The sequence below is a fragment of the Moschus berezovskii genome, chromosome 21, assembly GCF_049115385.1.
Source record: "Moschus berezovskii isolate FMDL1 chromosome 21, NW_MosBer_1.0, whole genome shotgun sequence".
Lineage (NCBI taxonomy): Eukaryota > Metazoa > Chordata > Mammalia > Artiodactyla > Moschidae > Moschus > Moschus berezovskii.
The window spans coordinates 50310803-50319473 of record NC_142480.1 but is presented as its reverse complement, the minus strand read 5'-3'; the positions used below and the strand labels follow the sequence as shown (position 1 = coordinate 50319473).

General features: G+C 51.9%; 1 pseudogene; it reads right to left on the bottom strand.

Annotated features, from left to right (window-relative positions):
• Positions 1 to 7246: 7246 nt before the first annotated feature.
• LOC129550262 (myeloid-associated differentiation marker-like) lies at positions 7247 to 8183 on the bottom strand (annotated as a pseudogene).
• Between the last annotated feature and the right edge of the window lie 488 nt (positions 8184 to 8671).

The window sequence follows — 8671 nt, the reverse complement described above, 5'->3', positions numbered from 1 at the left end:
CGGACTGCAGCCTACCAGGCTCCTCCATCCATGGGATATTCTAGGCAAGAGTACTGGAGTGGCTTGCCATTGCCTTCTCCGACTTGAGAGGGCAGCCAACATGAACTGGGACGGGCGCTCAAGTGTTCCCATCGCTTAAGGGATGTCAGCGTCAAGGAGTGTCAGTTTCCTTAACGTCTTGAATCTGTGAGTCTAGAGAGAAATCCATGTGACAATTAATACAATTAATTACCTCCACCTGCCTTTCTAGCAGCATTTATGCCCAGAAGGGGGAACTGTTTCCTGAGGATGACACCAAACGTTGTGCAGTAGAATCACCTGCAGAGTTGTTATTTTAATCCCTGACAGGGCCCCTCTTCAGCTTCACTGAACCAGAATCCCTGGATGTGGGGGTGGGGGGTGGGGGGTGGGGGGTGGGGTAGGTACCTGTTAGTATTTTGACTTCCAGAGGTGATTCTGATGCGTAAGACATTCAAGTCACAGAAGGTACCTTTCCATCACTTGAGCATCACATGGGGGCCGCTGGGCCCCATCCCAGAGTTTCTGATTCAGCAGGTCTGGGTGGAGGAAACCCAGGAATCTGCATTCCCGACAAATACCCACTTGATGTCTTGTGCTGATCCAGGCACCATGCTTTGAGAAGCGCTTCCCACATCAGGCGTCTGTGCTGTGCAGCCAAGGATGAGCCACTGGCCTAAGGGCTGAGTACCACCAGGGGGACTATGGTCACTGGTCCAGCTTCACCGCCTCCAAGTCCCTTGGCTGCCTGTTCATGCAGAGAGAGGGCACAGCCCTGTTGGGTGTGTCCTCAATAGCCCACTGAGGGACGAGGGGCTCCAAGTGAGGTTAAATCCAAGGGATTCAAACCCATCCGACTCCAAACTCCAGGGCTTTACACTCAGACTGTTTTATGATGGCAGCCTCCCATTTGTACCACTGACCTCTAAAAGCCTGGCTAGGGAAGGGGAGAGGGAAGTACAGTTTGATCTCTCTGGATTCTCCCCTACCTTATCTTTCACCTTTTGGAGTCCAACCTCTGCTGATTGTTAACTTAGGAACCTGTTGTGTTCAGCTGCTTGTCTGGCTGTGAGTGGCCACCAGGTGGAGCCCTTGGACCATTTCACTGACTTGCAGGTAGAGCCAGCCTGAGGGACACTCTGGCAGGCAGTGTGAGGGGCTGGGTCTTTAACGTGGATGCAGGGCGGCTCCAGGGACCCTCTAGATGCCCTCATCAGCTGCTGAGCTGAAGCTCAGGAAAGCCGGGGCAGTGGTGCTGCCTGGCCTGGAAGGTGACCCCCAGGCTCCGTGACTCCCAGCCCAAGAGTCCTTCCAGGGCTTCAGGCTTCCTGGAAAGAAGAGGAGCCAGGGTTCCCAGAGGAAAAGCTTTCCCAAAGGAAATCTCTAACCTGATGTCCTGCTTCTGGCTCTGGGGCTTGGATACCCCAGGGGAGGGAAAAGCTGGGGAGGGTGGGAAGGGCCCTCCCTTATCTCCTAGGTGGCCCCGAGGTGAGGATCAAGACCCCAGAGGACAGCATGTGCTGTGGCCCCACCCCCACCCTGGGCCCCTGCCTCCTGCTCAGCCAGCTCTCAGTGGAGGAAGCCCAGGCATGGGGAAGGACAGGCTGATGCTCTAGAGAGACCCCAGCTTCAGTCAACCCACCTGGCTCCATGTCTCCCTCTATGAGATCAGGGTCCAGTCCATCAAAGGGCTGAGAAGGGGGACTGAGATCCCAAGGACAGGGTGCCCAGCATTGGGCTGGGGGAGGTGGGGACCCATGAACAGCACCATCACCACTGGTCCTAATAAAGAAAGAGCCGCTCCTGATGGCCCTCTGGACCCCTGACCTACCTGAGTCCCCACACACCTGCGGTCGCGCTGGCTGGATTTCTCTCTCCTCTTCCTCACTCTCCTATGAGACCCTTGAGGTCAGGGCTGCTCCCCTGTGATCTCATTATTCCCAGAGCTTGCCGCAGGCCCTGGTGTCTGCCAGTGAGCGAGGAAACGGATGGAGTGATGGAAGGAAGGAAGGACGGAGGGATGAATCCGTTCTTACCCAATGCTGGATAAGATGTCTCATGTCTGACCTCAGCATCCTCCTCCTTGAGCTTCCCCACCTGACAGAGCTCCTCTCCTTCCCTGAGTGAGTGATGGTCCTGGGCCCGTCACACAGCCCAGGACCACGACCAAGTGACACAGTGGCCGGCATTTATCAGGGCTCTTGGGGCACCAGGCACAGTTCTAGGTGCTTCATATGTGTGATCTTGTGTGTAGTAGGGGCTGTTACTCTGCTCACTTTGTGATAAGGAAGTTGAGGTACAGGGAGGTTGAATAACTTGGCCAAAGTCCTACAGGGATTAAGTGACAGGTCCAAGGCTTGAATACTATTAGAAGAAAAGATGCTTGCAAATTTCTAATCATGTAGGCAACTGACAAATCAAATCGCTTCTCATTCTGTGGCAGCACAAGTCCCACCCCAGGTTTGACTGGCTGGTCGGCTGAGGAGGGAACCTCTGGCCTCTGCCTCGAGAAACAGGGAGCCCAGACCAGGCAGACAGCAAGGGAAGGGCCTGAGGCTTGGGCACTGGGGGCTTCTCCATTAAATGTGTGTGCTGAAGGGCTGGGGAAGGCCCTGGTCACCAAGTAAGTTGGCTTGGAGGCCAAAGCACCCCTCACTGCCCCAGACCCCTGGACCCAAATCGCCTCCCTTCCCTTTGCCTTTGGAGACAGGCCTGTGTGGGCATCTCTCAGCTCCTCCCCTAGTCTGTCCATCAAAGCTGCAGAGAACATGGAGACCGTCTGCCAACCATCCTTCCCCTGACCCTTCTTCTCTACTTGGTACATTTTTTCAAACTTCAGTTTTGTTTTCTTAAAAATATAATATATTGGAATGTTTCAAAATAAAGATATTCTAAAAAAGCCACACATTGAGAAACCTGGTTTTACCTGTGGCTTTATCCACTCTCCCCTCATCTCCCCTACCCCTCCAGAACCGCTGCTCCACTGAACTCCCCAGAGTCCTTCTCAAGCTTCTTAATACAAATCAAGCAAATTCAATTGTATTTATTTTTATCTTTTCCTTTTTTATTACATAAAAAATAGCATACTGCACGTAGATTTGTATCTTACTCCTTTTACTTAACATATCCTGGAGATATTTACGATCCTTATTTGAGAGCATCCTTATATTTTTCCAGCTGTAGAGTATTCCCTTCTCCTGTCTGTACCTTGGCTTACTAAACAGCATCCTAAAGATGAGTACATGGGTTGTTTTCAACCTTTCCAATCTTTTTCTCAAATGAGATCTTGAGTAGGAGATTGATTCAGGCAAGTCTACTCTGGTTAGAGAAAGTGCTAGGTGAGGTCAACACCTCCTTGAAACCCCACTGCCTCATCAGAAACCTAGGGCTCCAGAGAACACAGCTTAAAAACTACCACTTTAGTTCAGTTTTCTCATTTTACAAATGGGAAACTGAGGTTCAGATCGGGGACAAGACTCATCTGTGGTCGTGACTTGTCCTGTGGAAGAATTGAAACTAGATACCAGATTTCTTGGGCTCTCCAGCTACTCAAGGTTCATCCCTGGGGGACCAGACCAGCGCTGTGGGGCCACTTAACAGGAGGCAGGACCACATGTGACTGTGGATCCATCCGCGGACGTAGAATCCTCCTCCCTCTCATTCTGGGCTTCCTCTTCCTCTTCCTCTGCTTAGGGTCAGCCTCTCTGTACATCCAGCAGAAAGGATTTTGCATTCTCTAAAGGAAACACAAGCTCTCCAAACAGGACACAACTACTCGGGCTGCTGAGCTGGACTCTGAAGAAGTGGAAAGTCAAGGAATGTGCAGGAACAAGGGAGTCTGGGAGATCTCAGACTGTGGGGGCACCTGGAAGCAGTTCAGGTGTTTCTTTTTTTTAAATTAATTTATTTTAATTGGAGGCTAATTACTTTACAATATTGTAGTGTTTTTGGCCATACATTGACATGAATCAGCCATGGGTGTACATGGGTCCCCCATCCTGAACCGCCCTCCCACCTCCCTCCCTATCCCATCCTTCAGGGTTTTTTAAAATTCTTTTTATTTATTTATGTATTTTATTTTTGGCTGTGGTGGGTCTTTGTTGCTGTGTGGGCTTTTCTAGTTGAGCTGAGCAGGGGCTACTCGCTAGTTGCTGTGTGCTGGCTACTTGCCACGGTGGCTTCTCTGGTTGCTGAGCACAGGCTCAGTAGTTGTGGCCCGTGGTCTTAGCTGCCCAGAGGCATGTGGAATCTTCCTGAACCAGGGATTGAACATGTGACTGCAGGCAGATTCTTAACCACTGGACCACAAGGGAAGTCTGAAATTTGTTTTTCTGACAAGCATCACTGGAGACTTGGACCACAGGCCAGTTTCGGCAGAAACACGTTGTGACAAGAAACATGTTCACAACCAAGCATATGTGGCAGAGGTCATGGGGATGGAGGGGTTCCCTTCTCCAGGGGATCTTCCTGACCCAGGGATTGAACCTGGATCTCCTGCATCGCAGGCAGATTCTTTACCATCTGAGCCACTAGGGAAATCCAGTTCAGTTCAGTTCAGTTCAGTCGCTCAGTCGTGTCCGACTCTCCGCGACCCCATGAATCACAGCACGCCAGGCCTCCCTGTCCATCACCAACTCCCGGAGTACACCCAAACTCATGTCCACAGAGTCGGTGATGCCATCCAGCCATCTCATTCTCCGTCGTCCCCTTCTCCTCCCGCCCCCAACCTTTCCCAGCATCAGAGTCTTTTCCAGTGAGTCAACTCGTCGCATGAGGTGGCCAAAGTATTGGAGTTTCAGCTTTAGCATCAGTCCCTCCAATGAACATCCAGGATTGATCTCCTTTAGAATGGACTGGTTGGATCTCCTTGCAGTATAAGGGACTCTCAAGAGTCTTCTCCAACACCACAGTTCAAAAGCATCGATTCTTCGGCAATCCAACGTGAGCCTTAATCCTCTGACCCATCTGTCTTACTAGCCTCTTCAGCCTATAGGAAATGGTTCCCTCCTGTTGCTTCTTCCTGTATCTAGAGTCACACTATTACAATCATGGATTTTATAAAACTATATGTTATATGAATCTTCTGGAGGAATCTAGTCACCGTTATTTTTTATCACAGACTCAATCCTAGATCTGTTAAAGAGAAACAAGAGTCTTGTAAAATACGCAGAATACTGGTGATATGGTTACTGACACTAACCAGGTCCTCAGTAAGTAAGTAGTGCTATCTTCTGAGGACTTACATGGCTTACACAAGGGAAATTCGTCTTCATGGTGGTTCAGGTGTTTCTGCCCCTGGGGAGTGTTGCCTAACACAGGCTGCAGATGCGCAATGCACAGCAGAGGGGAGGGGGGAGGCCAAAGGGCAGAGAACAATTTTATGTTGAAATTTTTCTTGCCTTGCTTTAATATATGAGTTTTATTTCATTCCTTCTTAAGTTTTTCCTGAGGGCTCCTGGGAGCCCCACCTGCTTCTGGGTGAAGATCACATGCTTCATCTCAGTACAGGAGTGAGGGGCAGCTCTGGGTGCGGGGGGGGGGGGTGTCCTTCCCCTCCCCTCCCCCACAGCTCTGCTTGCCTGGAGCCCCTCTGTCCCTTTGACACCAGGATGCTGGACTCTCAGGCTTTGTGGCTGAGACCGGGAGATTTGTGGGGCCTTCACTGCCACCAGTTACTGTAAAGGGTTTTTGGTCTCAAGGCAGGGGAGCACACAGGCACACACACATGTACACACACACACACATGCACGCACTGAGCATGCAAACAGGAACATACCTTTCTAGAGAGGCATCCAGGTGCTGTCATGGCCCCTTTAAGAGTTACGGGACAGGAAGTTGGCACTAGGGTGGGGCTCAATGTCTTGTGTCACAGGCTGGCTCACACATATAGGCTCTGGTTCAGGGGTGGGTGGGAGTCAGTGGGAGGGGCTCCCAGAGACCCAAGTTTGGGTGAGGGTGGAAATTGGCTAGGACTGTTCTGAGCTCTGGGCAAATCTGGAGCAATTAGAATATGCAGATTTTGTTTTGGGGGGCTTATATTTTCTTTCACTTTTATGTTGAGGTTAAAAAGGACATTGTAAATGGAGACGGGAAGATGGTTTTCTCTATAATTGACAATAGGATCTTTGGGAACCAGAAGCTCCAGAAAAAATTTTAAATTATATGTATTTTATAGATCACATTGTGGCTGAGTCCCAGAGAATCAAGAAGTTGCAGCAGGAAGCGGTCAGTACACAGAAACACACGTGTGTGCCCCCTCAGATGATGCAGTTTCTTTGACAATGGAAGCAGCAACCCCCACTCCCTACAAAGAAACCTGCCCAAGAGAACTTTAAGTTCTTAAATTTCCCCTTTAAGAACAGAGTCACCCAGTAATTTTTGCCGTTCTGATCAGAAGATAGGAAAAAAAGAAAATAAAAAAAATCACAGGCTAACACACCTTAAGGCTGCAGTGGCCATGCTCTTCTCCCTGCAGAGGCAGGACCTGCTGTTTTGATCACTGAGGCAGGAGGTTCACATCGCTTCCCCTCACCAACACTGCAGACAGCTGTCTTAAAGTTTTTGTGTTGCTTCACCAGCTCCTACTTTGATTCCCCAGAGAGTAGCTGGGATGGACAGTATCTACCCCTGGATTCCTCTAAGATGGCCTCTAGGCAGCAGGTGTTTAGTGAGTCTGCAAAAATTCTGGAGCCAATCTCCGATGGGGCTGGAACACCCTACCTGGAGCACCAGGTGGGGACCAGGGACCCAGGGTCTCTGCTTCAAGACTCCTGCCACCGAAGATTTTAGACCTCCAGAGATTTTAGTTTAAATTAAAGTGCAGGTGCCCTGTACACTCCCCTCCCATGGGAAATGGGGGACCAAATCATACAGAGGGCTGTGTGCTGTGGAGTCAGTACCTTTGGAGGCGGGAGGGGGCAGTGGGCAGAGAAGGAGGATCAGAAGAAGGAAGATGGGGAGAGGTGGTCAGGACACAGGAGAAAACCAAGAATGCCCAGAAAAGAGGCAAAAAAGCAGAAAGTGTGGGAAAGATGAGAGAAGCAAGAGAAAGAAGCAAAACAGGACTTGGGCAATCAAGGAAAACAGGAAGGGGACAGAGCAGATGGAGGGAAGGGAACAGAAAAGAGAGTGAGATGAATAGGAAGGATGTGAGGAGGGAGAGAGGGGGCCAGGAAGGGGACATCAGAGAAGGCAGCGCTCAGTGAAGAGACCTCCTGTGAGCAGAGCATCAGGAGTCCCTGGGCTGGTCCTCAGTCCCTACAGAAACCTGGCGGGCCCAGTCCCCCAAGTCGGCCACATAAACCAGCAGGTTGACGGCTGTCAGGACGGCCACAGCCCGGCGCTGGTCCCAGGTGCACATGTCGTAGGTGAGCTCGTCCCTGCAGCCCCATCACTGGACCTCTGGGGCTGCCCGCCGAGCTCCTCGCTGAACTGGTAGAGCGGCCAGAGGACCAGAGCGCTGATGTAAAGGAGGACGGAGAGCAGGGTGAGCACAAGCTGGAAAATGGGGAAGGGGACCGGCAGCCTGCATTCCCATTCAGACAGGTTCAACAGGATGGCCAGGGCTGCTGGGATGAAGCAGATGGAACACACGGCCACACACCACTCCAGGGCCGGCTGGTGCAGGCACAGGGAGGTGTTGATGATAAGGTGAAGATGATGCCGGCCTCTAAGGTCTCCAGCACCTTCAGCAGGCCTGGCATGGTGTGCACACAGCAGGGGATCTCGTTGAATCCACGGGCGCCCCATGTGCAGGCCGCATCTATGGCATACAGCACTGACGCGGCACAGGAGAAGGCAGAGGCGGCGATGGCCCGGTCCCGGTAAGGACCGTCAGGCAGGAACTGGACGTAGGTGATGGAGTAGATGATGGAGGCTGAGAGGCAGAGGAGGGCAGCATAGCAGGCATAGGTCATGGGGAAGTTGAACCAGAAAAACGGAAAGTGGGAATGGAACCCATAGAACTCAACCATGAATACCATGAGGGTCATGGCGAAACAGGAGCACCAGATGGACAGGGACCAGTTTCCTACGGCTCCCCGCTCAGTGGCCCTGCTGGCCACCAGGGAGATGGCCACACACATGGGGAACAGCTGCGGCAGGCGGAGGCAGAGGCGCATGATGGCCATGATGTCCGGACCCGGGGATGTCCACCGGGTGGACATGGTGTTGTGATGGTCAGGCAAGTCACAGTCACCAGTAAGACAGTGGTCTTCACTGAGGACCCATCAGAGAAAGATCCAGCTCTGGAGGTGGAAAAAGGCAGACGCCTGGAAAAGGTTCAGGGCCCTGTGACGGCTGAGGCTCTGGATCTGTGACATTCAAACCAGTGGCCCAGACACTCGGTTAACAGCCTGATGGGTCAGTGGTAAAGCATCCACCCACCAGCACAGGGGACAGAAGAAACGTGGGTTCGATCCCTGGGTCGGAAAGATCCCCAGGAGAATGAAATGGCAACCTGTTCCAGTATTCTTGCCTGGGAAATCCCACGGACAAAGGAGCTGGCGGGCAGCCGTCCATGGTGTCTCAAGAGTTGGACACGACTGAGCGACTGAACCGCCACCACCACCAAAGCCACTCCAGAATGGTCCTCCCCACCCATCACCCTTGACCTCATCAGAAGACTCGTCTCATCCCAAACCTCACAGCTGGG